This window comes from Folsomia candida, unplaced genomic scaffold (genome assembly GCF_002217175.1).
Source record: "Folsomia candida strain VU population unplaced genomic scaffold, ASM221717v1 Fcan01_Sc008, whole genome shotgun sequence".
Lineage (NCBI taxonomy): Eukaryota > Metazoa > Arthropoda > Collembola > Entomobryomorpha > Isotomidae > Folsomia > Folsomia candida.
In genome coordinates, this window is record NW_019091200.1 from 1,923,762 (window position 1) to 1,940,692 (window position 16,931).

At 34.0% G+C, this 16,931-nt stretch overlaps 1 long non-coding RNA gene across 1 annotated transcript; it reads left to right on the forward strand.

Moving 5' to 3' along the window:
• Positions 1 to 10,958: 10,958 nt before the first annotated feature.
• On the forward strand, positions 10,959 to 11,872 carry LOC118436429. Its single transcript, XR_004835440.1, has 2 exons — positions 10,959 to 11,353; positions 11,417 to 11,872. It is a non-coding gene; the product is annotated as an uncharacterized LOC118436429 (long non-coding RNA).
• Positions 11,873 to 16,931: the final 5,059 nt, after the last annotated feature.

The following is a 16,931-nucleotide window of genomic DNA, read 5'->3' on the forward strand; positions in this document are numbered from 1 at the left end:
AAGTTTAACACCGTTTTATGGAAATCATATTTTCTTTATTTGTCAAGGCAAAATAGGTTCCAAAGTTCGGCAATGATTAGTGTATCATTTAAACATTATTAAAATTATTTTTTTTTAATACGAACTTTTTTTGGGCAGCAGTTTTTTATTCGCATCTTCTAGAATCACTAATGTCACACTATAAAAATTTAGCATTTATTTGCATTAGTCGAAAATATCTTATTTTATTTTTTTAGCCAAAGTTTGACACCATTTTATTTAAAATTACACTAGTTCATTACCTTTGTAAAAAAAAATAGGTTGCTGTTCCTCTTTTCTATCATGAAAATCAAATTATAAACTAAATTCATTCGGAAGCAGGCATATCGTAGATTAAAATTTTACTTTATTTTACTAATAATCCATCCCGACTCGATAAATAAATTTTGCGTGATAAAATTTATTTATTTATTTGTATTTCTCGAAGCTATTTTATTTTATTTTATTTTCGAATTTAGCCAAAGTTGGACACCGTTTCATGTAAAATTATACATTTCAGTACCAATTTAAAAAATAGGTACGTTCCTCTCTTCAAGTAATAGTTTTCATGAAAATTGAATTATAATAATTATAATTCAATTTACATGTTAAGTTAAATTATTTAACTTCATTCTGAATCAAGCCTACTCCTAGTTTTACCAATAATCAAGCCAAACTCACTAAATAAATTGCAAATGATAAAAATTGTTTGCTTATTAATTCGCATTAGTCGAAACTATTTTATTTTTTAAGCCAAAGTTTGACACCGTTGTATTTAAAATTACACTGTTTCATTATCAATTTAAGAAATATAAATAGGTCGTTTTCTTTTTGTAGGTTGGATACCTATTCATGCAAAATTATACTGTTTCACTGCCAATTAAAAAAAGTTGTTTCCAGCTCTTCTGTAATAATACATCATGTAATAATTATCAATTATAAACTAAATTCATTCTGGATCAAACTACTCCTAATTTTACCCATAATCCAGACTCACAAATAAATTTTACACAATAAAAACTCTTTTTTTTCATGGGTCCCATATTTTAGTGAATTTCAACCCTCTATTGCAAATTAACAAGTGTTTATTTATCCACATTCGAGATTGAAATTAAGCACCACCACACCACCACCATACCACCACCATGACTTTCAGAAGAAGGAAGGAACAGAGAGAGAGATCAAGAGGTGAAAATTGTTCATGCATACTAAAATCTACCCCCACTGGAGAAAGTTAATCGATTTTTATTGACGACTCATTACCAATAATTGAGCTCACTGAATACGAATTTGTATCCAATTTGCACTCGCGTCGAATTGAAAAAAAGGTGTCAATTGGTGGTTGCAAAACACAATCAATCGTGTTCACCATTGTTCATAAGAAAAATCGGTAACCATGCACGAGTCCCATTATTGTGTTTGATCGTTCATTCATTCATTTTCATTTATCGTGTCGAATTCCGATGCGAGCAAGTGATTATCATTATCGTTTTACGTATTTACAGGGTTGTTGTTTTTGGTTGGTGGTTGGATTACGTGGTCAGTCGCTGCGGGATCTCACACCTTTTCCCATGTAGACAATGGCCACGTCCTTTACATGCACACACCTCCCAAATCTTGCCAAAAGACTAACCAACCACGAAATTGGTGCGAACCGTTTCCATTTATTACTTAATAATAATAAGCATGTAAATAGATAATTTCTAAATTGGAAATACAAAAGTTTGAGTAAAATGGTGCTAGGTAAAAGTGCAAAGTATGTAAAAAAAATGACCATGTTGCTAAACCTTAGTGGCTAAAATAAAATATTTAATTGTAATAAAGATGTAATATATAAAAGGTTGGCAACTTGACTAAATCGAATTGACATATTTATAAGCAATAAATGAATATTTTAAATATTAACGTAGGACTCGATGACTCATTACTAAAATCGCCACATTTGTAATCATTTCTCGGCTATCATAATTTATTTTAAAATTCTGGACGACAAATTTGTAGTCAGTAAGTTAATTAATAGAATGGAGATGGGTTTTTGGAAGCCAGCTTCTAAGAGTTCCGATTTTTCTGAAGGCTTCTTAAACTTCAGATTTCTTCCTTCAAAAACTGTCAAAAGGAGTGTGTATTAAAAAAAACGGCAACTCCCTGCTCAATAAGTTTGTTGTCCCGAATTTTAAAATAAATTACAAGAGCCAAGGATTGATTACAAATGCGCGGATTGTTCACAATATTTTAGTGTAAATGTGACAAAATCCAAATATGTACACCAGATTTACGTACATACAAATGCAAAATTCTTACGCAAACATTAAAACTATTTGTCACACAAAATTTGATATTTATCCACAAATAAATGTACATACATATTTTAACCCTTGCGACATAATGGTTTTGACCTCTCCGTCCATACCACTTTGACCCATAAGCATCATTCCTCATTACCATTTATTAAGGTCCCCTGCGTAGCTTGGAATTTTATTACTCTCTCATCGCCTCCCCATAAAACGCTCACTTAAATACTTTTAATTTCAATTCCACTCCAAATCGAATTGATTGAATCTCTTATTAAATAGTTGGATCTCTTACTGCTGTTGTTGCTTCTGCTGCATACCAGTCACTCAGCACCAAGCAGATAAAAAACTACTGGCCCACCAGCCCCTGACAAAAAATAAATGAATCAGAAATTAACCCTGAATCCATCCATCCATCATTCATTTCATTTCACTCGAGAAGACCAGACCACCACACGTCACCTCATTAATATTCTTAATTCTATACTCATTCACCAAGTCTGACCATCCATCAATCAATGCGTGTTCAATTTTCAGGGTCTCTTGCCTCACAATAATTTATCAGAAGGTGGCAATGAGTGTCCCTTCGATTCATTTTGCATGCACTTGGTTACAATGGAGGTCTTCCAGCGGGTGCTCTCCGATTTTGAGCAAATTAGTGTCAATCGATCACAAATTTAATTCATATGAAATTTGCAAAAGACACGATCTCCCAACGATCATATTTGGCAGAGATATTTGCATCAGAAGAGGAGAAAATGCGTCTTAAAGTTGACAAATTTTACATTTTCCAAATTTACTGCGCGTTTTCTCCTCTTCGGATGCAAATATCTCTGCCAAATATGATCGTTGGGAGATCGTGTCTTTTGCAAATTTCATATGAATTAAATTTGCGATCGATTGACACGAATTTACTCAAAATCTGAGAGCAACCGCTGGGAGACCTCCATTCTGAGTGTGTATCTGCATTTACCATGGAATAGCAATCCGTACAAGATCGCTCATATATGTGCATTTACTAATTGGTTGGATTTTTATTTATGCTGCCCGAGTTTGTACAATACAATGTGTCCATTTTTTTGTGCGTATGTATAAATACATGAAAATGCTAATCTCTCCCATGTAAATAAATTGTAAATCATGCAAGATTTGGTTTGGACAAGAGGCTGACATTATTTTGAGAAATGTACAATCGCGTCTTGTTTTATTTCCTAAACAAAAACTTATCTTTACCCGAGATCACGACGAGTCATTCCAATTTGGTCAATTTTGTCATTCTCTGACTGACTGAGTCCTTTCCCATCTCAATTAAATTAGGAAGAGAGGGAGAGCGAGAGATTACTTCATTTGATCGTATCGCAATCACAGAACAGATCCAGATTTCGGATTCAAGAAGCTGTTTCTGAGAAGAAGAAGATGACCAACCAACGAAATCACGACCGCACCCCACACTCCTCCGCTGCTCCTGCTTAGAGTTATCTCTCCCTCCGTCTTATCGGCCTTGTCCATCTCGTTTCTATTTCGAGTAGTTCCGTTTAGTCAGTTTTCTTCTGCTACCTTTTATTTATTTGTTTAATGGCGAGTGACGTATAGAGAATTATAAAATAATACAATTTTTAGAGGGTTCATGAATAATTGAAAATCTTTTGGATTTTTTTTCAAAAATTTTGGGTTTGAATAACCCTAAATAGAATTTAATATTAGAAATCAAATACGTAAATCCCGAATAATGCCAAAAATTGTTACCCAGCCGGGAATCGAACCACGGCTCCCTTGAATTCATGTCAAGTGCTCTGACCTCTGAGCTACTAGGGCAATTAGTAACATTATAGGGACTTTTACTGATATTTGTCTGTGGCCTTTTTCTGTGAATTTCTACTTTCTTTTACGGTGGCAACGAACTGTTGCCTACCAAAGAAAGTTCACTTTTGGCCTACGATGGAAAGTTCTTTTTTATTCCGAACTAGGAATTTGTTTTGATTTTAACACTACTTCTATCCTTGTGGAAACCAAATTTATTTAGAAATCAAATACGTAAATCCCGAATAATGCCAAGAATTTAATGTTGAAAGCTATATGCAAATTATGAATTAAATTGGGAGAACATCGTGATCGTCACCAACAAGACAATTACGACACAAATGTAACGATATGAAGTCAAAAAGCTATTATTAGATTGTTTTAATTTAAATTATATTCTGAATTTCAGATTTTGCCACGCTCTTTACAGCTCTACTAATTCTTCTTTCTAATGTAATTCTTCTAATTTTTTCTACTTTTCAATTTCTCTATCTATCGAGTAGTTCTAAGTTTTCGGTAAATAAAAATTTATATGCAAATTATAACTTAAATCCGGGCAGACCTACATCGTCCAGTGGCATTGAACAATTACGACACGAATGTAACGATATGCAGACAAAGAGATATTATTATGTTGGCTAAACGTTCCAATTTTCAATTGTATTCTGAATTTCATCTCTTAGCCCAAAAAGTGTCACTTTTGTCGTCGTCGGGTCTGAGTAGTGATTTGAAGGTTGTTGCATACATAAGTCCAACGACCAGCATCATCAAATCCCATCCCATCGAAAGAAGATGCATTTATAAGCTGACTTGACAATTAGGTTTGAAAAGGAGGAATCAGGAATGGGACGAGAGACGTCAATTTATTGAGAGGAAGTTTGTCCGAATTCAAATGAGGCTTCTCTCGGGTGGTGGATCTGATGACAAGTGGTTTCTCAAAGGGTTGACATTTGACATCGCTCTCCTCCACGTCTCTCATCTTGCCACGTTCACCTTCACTATTCTATAGTGGACCATCAATACATACATATTTTCGTCGTCAAATATTTTCCGAAATTCACATTTGGAATGAGTATTTACTAGATTTTTTAGGGGGAAAAGTAACGAAATTTCCCAAAGTGTTTTTTTCTCATAGATTTCCTGAAATCTTGACGTACCGATTAATTTCCTACCTTTCCACCCACAACAACGTAACCCTTTTCCTCACCCCATCGAAGAAGAAGAAGAAGCCACCTCGTTAACCAAAAACAAAATCCTCCGAGGAAGAAACTTTGTTTGAAAAGTGGTCCAACCCAATCCATTTGTCCTGATCTCATCTCCTCGTCATCTCTCCCTCAGAATATCCTCATCTCCTCAGTCTTCCTGCCTACGTATGTACAAATCCAAGAAGTTAACGCGTAGTGAATGAAATGAACCACCTTCGTACTTATAAAGTGAGCCCTTAAATCGCTTCGCTATGCTGGATCTTCTTCTTCTTAAGCGTCGTTTGTTACGAGGGCGAGTAACCCGATCCACTCTCCTCGGAGTTTCAACATGTTTCAAAAAGTCATTCATCTTCCTGCTTTTAAAACTTTAAAAAAAGAGTTAAACGTTAAAAACCGGTGGCGGTAGGTAGGTGAACATTGGATGGTTTGGTGGAGTACGTGTATTGATGGTTGTTGCCTCATTTGTCGTCATGCAATGGGATGCAATGCAAACTACATTTATTTATTTTATTCCTTGTGCAAGTCCAGTCCAGAGCTATCTAAATATTCAGGCAGGCAACAAGGGCTCTCATCTCGTCGATATGCACATGTGAGACACTAAAAGTAGTAGAATTTCTTGCAGCATTTTTTTATTGGAATGGCCAGGTCGTAGAAATGTGGTGATGAAAAGGAGTCAGTATTAAATATTATGATTATTTGACGAGACGGGTCGCATTACGGACAAGTTGGTTTTATTGATTTTTGACAATTTTATTCCTTTCTGGTTTGGTTCTACTCGTTAAATAGTTCCGTCCTGAGATTTAAATGACATGAAATGTGAGAATGTTTGTCTTCTTCTCTTTTATGTATGGACATATCAGTAGTCAAATCTCGGCTGAAAATTAATACATATCATTAGCTGGGATTTTGCATGAAATTGAATTAGCATCTCTGTACGAAATGGATAATATAGAAACTGACATGGGCACAAACGTATGGCAAATACGCTTCACGAATTTTAGCAGATTTCAGAGTTATGTACATATGCAAATCGCGACGATGTGCAGAACGAAGGGGAAAGTTTGAGGTCACTTTAGTCTACGATAAGTCCATGCAAAATAATGCATGTCCAGCCAGATTACATACATTTCGCCTCTTCCGTATTTCTAATTCTTACTTAAATAAATAGAATTTCACAGAAACTATTCAACTTCAATTTTCAAGACAGCCAACCAGCCACAAATCTTTAATTTATCTCCACCACCAAACTAAATGAGAAAGCAATTACAAATATTGTTTTTTCCTCTCCGGACCAAAACCAAAATTCGCTCATCCTAATCAAAATGTTTTTCTTTCCCTTTTAATAATCCTACGATTTCGTATTGTTTTGTTTTCCACGTCGAGAAGAAGAAGGAGCAGCTTTATGACCATTACTTATTCCATTCTCTCCTCTTGGATGTATCGTTGTTGAATGAAATAATATGAGCGTAGTAATAATAAAAGCTGATTTGGATAAAATGGGTAAAAGTGGGCAGAAAAGAGTCCTCCCCAATTTTGAGTTAATGCTAACGAGATAAGATTACTTTTCCGCTAAATCAGTCACTTCACTGCGGCTAAAATGAAATAAATGATGGTGGGATGAACATGCACAAGGCTTGCGAGGATTGTTGGTTGGTCGAATAAAGAGACGCGGTGGGAGGAGGTGGCTGATTAGACGGGAAATCTATCCTGCTCCAAATGTAAAATATTCATCGTGAATCGCCCAGAGTATGGATGGCCAATGGTGAATTCCAGTGTTTCGAGGGCAAGGAACCACTTGCAAGAAATAAGGGCAAAAAAGTGGTTTCTTGCAGCTAAATATTTTGACCTGCAAGAAATGCGAGGCGCAAGAAACTACGCCACGCAGCGAAATCTTCATACAACGCGTGGCTGGATGGCGCATATTTCTTGCACTTTTTTGCAGTTTCTTGCACATTGCAATTCTTGCATATTTTGCTGTGCAGTGCAAGAAATAACACAAAGAAATTGTTTTTTGCAGCTATTTTGACCTGCAAGAAATGTAAAGCGCAAGAAATTGTTTCCCGCCGTAATTCATTCATAGGGCGCGTGGCTATATCGCGCGTATTTCTTGCACGTCGCATTTCTCGCGTTTCATACTTTGCAATGCATGAAATTATTTCATTGAAATGCACCAAACCCGCAAGAAACGAAACCCTATCAAATCCAAACTTACCTCATTTTTATAAATACAATCTTCCCCTAAAATATTGTTAATCGATCTTTCGTAACAATGCAAAACGGACGTGATGGACATGCTGCCAAAGGTTCAAGTCACTTTTTTTTATTACATTTTATTTATTGAGCAAGAATCCTAAAACGTAAACGTGGTTAATAATCGAGTTGATTTTCTATTCGATAATTAAAAACGATAAATAATTGATAATTTATAATTTAGGGAATGGGAGGCGGACAGGTGAGGGAGAGATCGGTGCGAAATCTCACCCTTTTTAACACTATCCATTCAAAAGACAAGATTTATACGGAGGACGGATTGTAAAACAAAACATGTTTCTGAAGCAAAGCTGAAGATACATTATTAACGAAGTTGCTCTTATTTTTGTGTCTTTCTTAACTATTATTTTCTTTTTTGAAAATGATGATTAAGTTTTTGGCACCCGACCGAAAATTGGGAATTTGAGACACTTTTTTTACTTACAAAATCTGATGTACGATGCTTCATAAATGATATAAATGGTGAGATTTTGGTCCACACGTTTGATGAGAATTTGTTAACTGGGATTGTGAAAGTGGGCCGAACCCAATCAGACTGGCTGAGAAAAAGAGAAAGGAATAAATTCGCCGCAAATAATGGGCGTGAAAAATCCCTCTTTATCATCCACAAAGATGTTCAAACCTAACCATGCCTCCATTTTTTAAAAAGACTGATCCGACTCGACTTTTTACTCGGCAAGATTAAATAATAAGAAAAACAGGAAATACATACATACGTAGGAAAAGTTACAATAGAAAATTTAATGGCGATTAATTTCGTAATGTGTCATATATATTTTTCAGCAAGAATGTTATTCAATTTCAGTTTACAACTTTATATTTTATAGTTTGATTTGTACTTAGATTGCAATTTATATTTATAAATTTTAAAAATGCGATTTAAATTAGTTATTTGCTATTGCTCAAAGTCGTTTTGGAAAATCTATTCAAAATAAAATATTATGCTTTATTATTTCTACAGATAAGACGTTGGGCTGAAAGAAATTCAGATAAGGGTGCTATTTTTTCAAAGATATAAATGTGTAACAGTTAAAAATTTTGGGATGAGATACATACATATGTAGGTACATAGATTTGCAGATTTTGAAAAAATGCTACTGCTCAAAGTCATTTTCTAATACTTTACATAAAATATAACACCTTGTTAATTGCCAGATTAAAGTTTAGTCTTTGGGAAATTCAAATGTGGATGTTATTTTTTGAAGATCTAAATAAGTTACAATAGAAAACTTTAGGACGAGATAATAAATATATAAATTTACATATTTTGAAAAAAAACAAGACAATTAATTTACCAGTGCTTGACACCATTAACCATTTTGCAATAATTTAAATTAAATATATTTAAAAGTTTGTAATTGGTTAGATAGAATTCTCATCAGAAAAATGGAAATTTATAAAAGCGAAATATTTAGATAGAATATATTTTGCAGTAATTAAAAATAATAATTACGGGAATTTCTTTAGATTTTGAAAAAAAACACGACAATTAAAATTTGCTACTGTTTGACGCCAGATTACAATAATTCAATAAAATATGAAACTTTATTATTTGTCAGATTAATTGCGTAATAATGATCTAATCTTGTCGAAAATCTAAGCTTGTAAAAATTTTTAACTTTCTTATCCGACTGGGCTACTTAGAATTTTTGGCAATTAAAATTAAAATTTTCAATTCTTCCTTCGTAACAATCCTCATTCGGAAACGATCCCTTCTTAGGATTAGATTTACAGATTTTGAGAAAATGCGATTTAAATTAATTATTTGCTATTGCTCAAAGTCATTTTCAAATAACTAACATAAAAAACAATGGCTTGTTTAATCGCCAGATAAGCTTGTGAGCACAGAGAAATTCAGAAGAAGATGCCATTTTTTCGAAGATCTAAATGTGCAAAAAGCACCGGAAAATTTGGGGATGAGATAATATTTAGATTTACAGATTTTGAAAAACAATTAATTATCTGTTACTCTTTGACACCAGTTTGCAAAAATTTGAATAAATATAAAATTTCCTTAATATATATCAGATTGTGAGTATTCATAATACAAAGTAGGAATCTTTTTCTGAATCGACTGGACGACTTGGAATATAAATTCAGCTATTAAATTACAATTTCCAATTCCTCCTCGATCTGCCTGTTGTTGGACGGGCACGAAATGATCCTGCCGTTCCGAGATACTTAATATGGTCCCTGATTTATTGCTTTCTCGAGATGCAAACAAGGTGCCGATGATGCCCCATTTTCTCCGCATTTTCTTTGTGGGAAGCGTAAATTTTGGGAGATTCGACACCCAGCCCTCCCACTCCATCAGGATGCATTTGATACGAGTGATTACGTGTCTATATTTCATGCAAATCAGAAACCAGACAATAATCCGCTCTCCGTCCAGTCCAGTTCATTAAGTCAAATTCGTTTTGATCTTTGGCTCTTTCCACAAAAAAATTCTGATCGAATTTTACATATTGTGAGAATCGGAAAAAACTGCATGCTATGCAACGCGTATGAAACATTTCTTGGAAAGAAATGCATAAAGGAAAAGAAGATGATTCAGATCAGATTACATATATTTACTTATTTTGCTCTTATTCTTATTTAAACAGGGAGCATAAAATTGTTTTTTTTGCAATTACGTAATGCGAGCACTTTTCATCGTGAGATGATTTGATGCTTTTAAATGATTTGTTATTCTTATTAAAATTATATTTTTTTGTTAAAAAATCACAGCCAACATTAATTCCTGTTAAATGCTTTACCTACATATAATAATTGCATTTCTACAATTCTGTCATCTTGCGACTCCGGGTAGTCGTAGATTTTTGCGAGATTTTTCATTATGTAACTGTTTAGAAACTGCAATGTAATAAATTTTGCAATGTTTTTGTGATACGAAATTTAGCCGACTTTCTGATCGAATTTTACATATTGTGAGAATGAGAAAAAGTGCATGGTATGCTATTTTGAAGAATGAAGAAGCATTGCATTTGAGTTCCGGTAGAAACGACCTCAATGCCAACTGAACTGCATACTATGAGATCGATTTTCAATAAGTAGACTCGCCACCCGAGTTAGTTTGCATATATCCAGTGGCCGCGGAAGCCGTGGGGACATCTGGGAACATAAACATTGCAGGATAGGGGAGGGAGGGGTTTATATTACATGAGGAGATGATGGGGACATCGAATAACCGTTGGTCCCTCTGTCCCCACGCTTCCGCGGCCTATGCATATATTCAAAGGATTTTCAACCCTTTGTTTCCTTAAGGGACTGCATTTCTCGTCCATAAAAGCTAAAAGCTATTATTAAATTAAAGGTCGAAAACTTAAAAATAAGGAAAATCACGAGACCCTTGCTAGTTATTTTGTCACCGTCGTCGTTGACACTCACTAAATATTTTTACTTTCCAATAATTATGACGATTAGTGTCTCTCAGGGCTCAAACCTCCAAAGTTATTCTTTTACTCGTATCGAGAATGGGATTTCAGTGGGCACTTTACCGTTTTCAGGCGGTGGACGTGTCGTCGTCGACACAGACCGCAGAAGCATTTCATTAAACCCAAACGATAACAGTATTTTTTGTATGTTCAACATAACATTTGAAGTGGACATGACAGCAACCAGCGGTCAACAATCGGAGACTCTTAAGGTCACAATTGACGACGAATACATATTGGAAATGTCATTTCCCACTGGATCAGGGAAAAATATCGTCAGCGATATTAATGCTATTCGGCAACACTTCAATCTTCCACCACAATTGCAATAAAAGTAAGTCAATTTCCGTTTTTGTTTAGTAGTAATAATCATGATATACCTAATTCAAACTTTTAGGTACTACCTATGAGAAGGATCAACTTGTACAATCATGTCTATCCGTAAAAATCAATCTGCATCATCATGTTACATATAACAGGGAGCATGAAATTATTTGTTTTTGTAATTAAATAGTAAACGGTAATTGAATTTGTAATTGAATAGTATAGCGAGCACTTTTTATCTTTAGATGATTTGATAAGTATTTATAATGATCTTATTCTGAAAATTGTAATTTCTCGTGTTAAAAAATTGGAGCTACTATTTTCTGTCAAATAGTTTATAATAATTGTATCTCTAGAATGTTGTGCGACTCCGGGAAGTCAGGTCTTTACGATATTTATAGATTTATAACCATTTGGAAACTGCAAATAATTTTTCAAGGGTTTTGTGATACATAATTTTCACCGATTTCACACCGATTTCACACCGATTTTAGTTTTTGCTACTTTTAATATAATTATATTACCGTTAGATTTTATATTTTAGCATTATTTTAATTTTTTAAAACAGAAGGGGACATTTGTCTCGTTTACATATTTCTCCCCGTCATTTCACTGCAGACGGAATTATGCAATGTGTCGAAAGGTATCCAGTTTCAAAAAGTAAACATTACACGATTCTGTTATGTACATTTTGTAACATGGTTGCTAAATTATTTAAATCTTTGTTTATTACGTGGCTGCCAAAGTCAAACGTAGCAGCAAAATCCGTCATCTTATCTCATCTCATCTTATCCTCCGTCGTCATTTACTTTACATCACTTAAAACAAGAGATGCTCGTATCAAGCCTCTCATCTCTTTCTCCGCTGAGCTGACCACTCTACAAATTTCTCACAATTTGCTTTTTCCGTCATTTATTAGATGCACCACGAACCACGACAAGAAGGATCACGATTTGTGGTGTGGTTTGGCTTTCTTGTTTCACAAGTTGTGAAGAGGAGACCAAGATCGTGCAAATTTTTAAGATTTATCTCCCCAGTGAGTGAGATGACCTCACGCATAATGTTGTTGTGATCCAATGTCTTCTATTTGGTTGGCATTAACCCCAGTTCAAATTTCAAATGACTTGATTATCTCATTAAATTAGGGAAAAAGTTGGACATATTCCAGCAGAAGGAGGAGAACGTAATCTCACTCAAGTACGTAATAAATACTGTGTAAATCATAATAAATTCCGTTTATAAAATGCATAAAATATGACGGGTTGCTTAGCTTTCAGTCGAGAATAGATATTCGTGTCCATGTTAAGAAAATCTAGGGTTTCGTTGTGGTTTTAGTAACTTGCAAAAAAACCGGTTTTAACCAGTTTTGGACACTGAATTTTGGACGGGAGAAATGTCCAAAAGTGTCCAAAATAGAAAATGGGGCAAAATGTGACAGGTTCGTTATTATTGAATCTTTCGATAACCCGTTGACATGCATGTAATTTCCCATTAATTTTGTGCATTTTAATGTGTAAAATTTTAATGTGGTTTAGAAAATTTCTTAATTTCTCTTAAGAAAACATGTTAAAACAAAAGTTTTTCCAAATTACATGGTATTGCACACAAAAAAATGCTCAAAATTAATGAGAGATTAGTGCAAAAAAATCGCTAATAAAGAACTTGCAACTTTTTGCTCAATTTTCCAATATTGAACGCTTTTGGACATTTTGAACGTCCAAAATTATTTTGCACAATTTTTGTACAGAACGAAACACTGGAAATCTTTCCTAGCCCACCGACCAGTATAACATATAATACGTAGCAATTTGCATTATTCTTTGATCAACAAGGTAATAATAATAACAATAATAATAACGCGATGATGATGATTTCGGATAATGATAACAAACACCACACCACTTCTCTCACCACCACCAATTTCGCTACATTGGCCGAGCGAGCACTAATTGCTGGTCAAACTAGAAATAAAGTCATGTCGTACATATTTTTAATAAGACGAGTTCCTCCATCCAATCCAACCATCTCGCAATTAATCTAATATTCATTTCGTCCCCCGTTTTATGTTCATGTTCTAATTATTATTGGTAAATAAATATAAATGTTCCTTTCGTAATTTAATGGCAGATTTGCATGCCTAAGTAATAATGCCATCATTCTTGGGCTCGTTGATTAGCCAACTGGTTGTTGAGATGGGAAAAGAAGACGTGATAAGTAATTCCGTATACTTTTACTTTTATTTAGCACACGATGCAGCAAAAAATGACTTATTTTTAAGTTATGTAGATGTAATTTGACCAATTTGACTCTTTTTAAGTTATACAGATACACATTGTTGGACCGATTTTGCAATAAGTCTGACTTACTGGTTGGTCGTCGTCTCGTATTGTTCTAGACTTTCATGATTTGTCGAATAAGCAATAAATAAATCGATGATTTTCAGATAAGCCGTCATACCCGATGGATCGACAACCTTTGCTTGACTTTTCTGTTGCTGTTGTTGCCGTTAAAAGGAATTGGACGGACGGAGAGAGGAGTTGTGGACGGATAAATTTTGAATGAGATGACCGCATGCATGCACTGACTGATCCCTTTGAGAGATAATGGCAATTCAATTCCATCTTGGCTTGATGGGTATGATGATGAGTGGGCACTTATTCGAATTATTATTGCCAACCAAACCAAACCACCGATTTCCTCTCTCCCACCACTGCAGATATTTCGAACCAAACTTCATCTTCTTCTCGTGTACACACACAACGTGCATCCATTCCATTCATCTCTCGTCGTCATCCCATTAATTTCTCGCCCATTATTTAGTGGACTAATATGCAAATCTAATCTGCCAACTGGTGCTCGTACATGCACAATCTGCACGGCACTCAAATTTTAACTATGAGACGACTGTACATACATTTTATTGTAATCAATAAGACGGCAGCATTCGTGGGGCTGAACTTGTTTTATGTTTTACTCCAGATCTGGAGGACCTCAAATTTCAATTTTTGCCAAAATCGGCACATTTTTAGTAATTAATTTAAAAATCTCATGAATTTATTTTAAAATTCTGTACAACAAATTTATTTTAGTCAGTGAGTTGTTACCAATTAAAAAAATATACACTCCAGATTTTGATGGCTTTTGAAAGAGGAGATCTCAATTTTAAGAAGCCTTCAGAAAAATTGGAGCTCATTCGAAAAAAACTCTATAGATATTCTATTTATCAACTTGCTGCTAACAAATTTCTCATGCAGAATCTGAAATAAATTTCCAGAGCTGAGAAATCATTAAAAGTATGTTGTTTTGGGCAATTTTGGCGAAGAATCAAATAAGATAATGAATAAATGAATAAATATGATAACCAAAAGATTTCAAAACGTTTAAATTGTGATTAAAAGACATACGCAGAAGCAAGTTCTGATCAATAAAACAGCAATATTTTGTCTGATCTGGAAGAAAATTTTCTGGAATGAAATCTTAAGAAAAATGTGGATCAAAGGTGAAGAATTTGTAAGAAAATGGGAGGAATCTGCTCTAAAATTAGACAGATGTGTGCCCCCAGTTTCTTCTTCTTAACACGTAATAAAAATATCCAAGCAGGTCGTCGTCGTCCTTTACTTCAGTGTTAGAGCAGAAATCTGGGACTAATTGTAATCGTCAGGTAACAGTTCAGTCAGGGAAATAAACACTTTTTCTGAGGAACAAGAGCAAGCATCATGATCCAGATAATCGCCAATAATCAATAGGATATCATAACCAATGATTGGATTTGATGGATGCCTCGAAGCAACCAGAATTTCTGGACCGACCGACCGACCCTGTGTGTACAATTACCTTAACTCTATTTTATTTAGACTAGCTTTTTATTATGTAACCTTTTTTTACGTGAAGAAGGGCCAGATTGAGACCGATGGATGATAGATCTCGTTAACTGGAACGGATTGGAGCAGATTCCAGATGAACAAATCTGTTACACGTTTTTTTTTCTTCTTGTTCCTTTTTTCTCCTTCTTCTAATCGTAAGTCTTGTGTTCCGATCACAATTACGATTATTTCGATCATCATGATGATTATCGAGGCCTGTGGCTTGGTTTGGTCAAGGCAGGCATTAAGAAAGTCGTAAAATGGGGAAGAAAGTGAGGTAAATTGGGTGAAATCAAATCGACGCACACATTTACAAATAAATTTTGCACTTAACCCGTAAATAAAAAAGCTTGTATTTATATCTCACCCCCAAAAAATATGTGCAAAATATATTTCCACGCATTTATCTCCATATTACCTAATTAATTGAAAAAAGTTAACCAATTTCCGCACGGCGTGAGACTCACTCAAACAAATATTAAATCGAATTTAACTAAATTCCTCGTCTCATTTACAAAAATTCCTTGCATGTTATGAAATTTTAAAATATTAAAAGTATAAATTGAATGAAATCCATGTACATATGTACAAAATATGTTTTGCATTATTTTCTCGCGAGGAGTTTATCCATCTCATTAAAAATTTATACGAAAATTTATCAATTCACATACGGCGTGATACTAAAAAAATGAATATTACTAAAATTTTGATAAAATTCTAGTTTCATTTATTCATTAGAGGTTATGAAATTCTAAAAATATTTTGATTGAAATTGATACATATTTAAAATATATTCCTATTAATTAATTGAGCATTGCAGGAAGAACACCTAACTCAGAAAAAATATGTACAAAAGTCCATAAATTATCAAGCGGCCTGATACCAAATTGAAAAATATTAAATCGGATTTTCATAAAAACCTCATCCCATTTATTACTTGCATTTTATGAAATTCTAAAATATTTATAAATTGTGCGAAATCGATGTCCACATGTACAAAATATTTTTCCTTCATTAATTGTGCAGCCCCATTATATCTGACTCATTAAAAAATATATACGACAATTAATAAATTTCTACACGGCGTGATACTCGCTCAAAAACTATTAAATCCAAAATTTTAGTAAACTCCTCGTGTGCGTTTCATACATAATATTCCGAATGCCATGGACTAAATTTGTCTTGGGTGAAATCGATACATGCGTAAAGCATATTTGCATTAAAGATCGTCGTCCCGTTTACCTAAATCATTGAAAAATATATACAAAAATTCATCAATTCACAATCAGCGTGATAGTCACTCATAGAACACATGAATCAAATATTCGATGAAATTTCGGTTTTATTACATACAAGTGTGAGACTCGTATGAAATTCCAAATAAATTTATAAAATAGGTGAAATCACATGTATAAAAAAAATTTAGGATTACACATTTCCGAATTTTCTACATTTCCACATTTCCATCGGAAAAATATGTATGAAAATTCACCACTTCCCACACGGCGTGATACTCACTCCAAAAACAGTGAATCAAATATTTAATAAAATTCCGGTTTCATGTAAGTATTTTCTTATTCCTTCAATATTATGAAATTCTAAAATATTAAATTCATTTCGATCCCTTAAAGTGAAGTTGATCTTTTTCCAGAATCAATTTAATCGCACCTTTTCTTTCCCTTAGCGTTTTTTAAGTTGCTCTGAGTGGGAGGAAATTAGTAATTA